This window comes from Oryzias melastigma, linkage group LG22 (genome assembly GCF_002922805.2).
Source record: "Oryzias melastigma strain HK-1 linkage group LG22, ASM292280v2, whole genome shotgun sequence".
NCBI classification, from domain to species: Eukaryota; Metazoa; Chordata; class Actinopteri; order Beloniformes; family Adrianichthyidae; genus Oryzias; species Oryzias melastigma.
The window spans coordinates 23,575,879-23,576,178 of record NC_050533.1 but is presented as its reverse complement, the minus strand read 5'-3'; positions in this window follow the sequence as shown (position 1 = coordinate 23,576,178).

Sequence of the window (300 nt, the reverse complement as noted above, 5' to 3'; positions counted from 1 at the left end):
GCACAAGTGGCCAAAATCCAAAACACACCTTAGGTCGTGGACTGAACAGGATAAACATTTATTGAACACTCTGAAACTACATTTTAAAAACTTAAAAACAGTAAATTTTAAAATAATTATGAACTAGATCGCTGAAGAAGCTGAAATCACTGAAGCTAATAGCTGAAAACGCTGCAGCTGATACCCAGCTAAGAAATTAGCTAAATCCCAAATTAGCCTAAAAAACTTTTTTTTTTTTTTAACTTGTCCTGTCCAACAGCTGACCCAACAGATGCGGGCTGAGAGCTTCTTGTGTTGGGC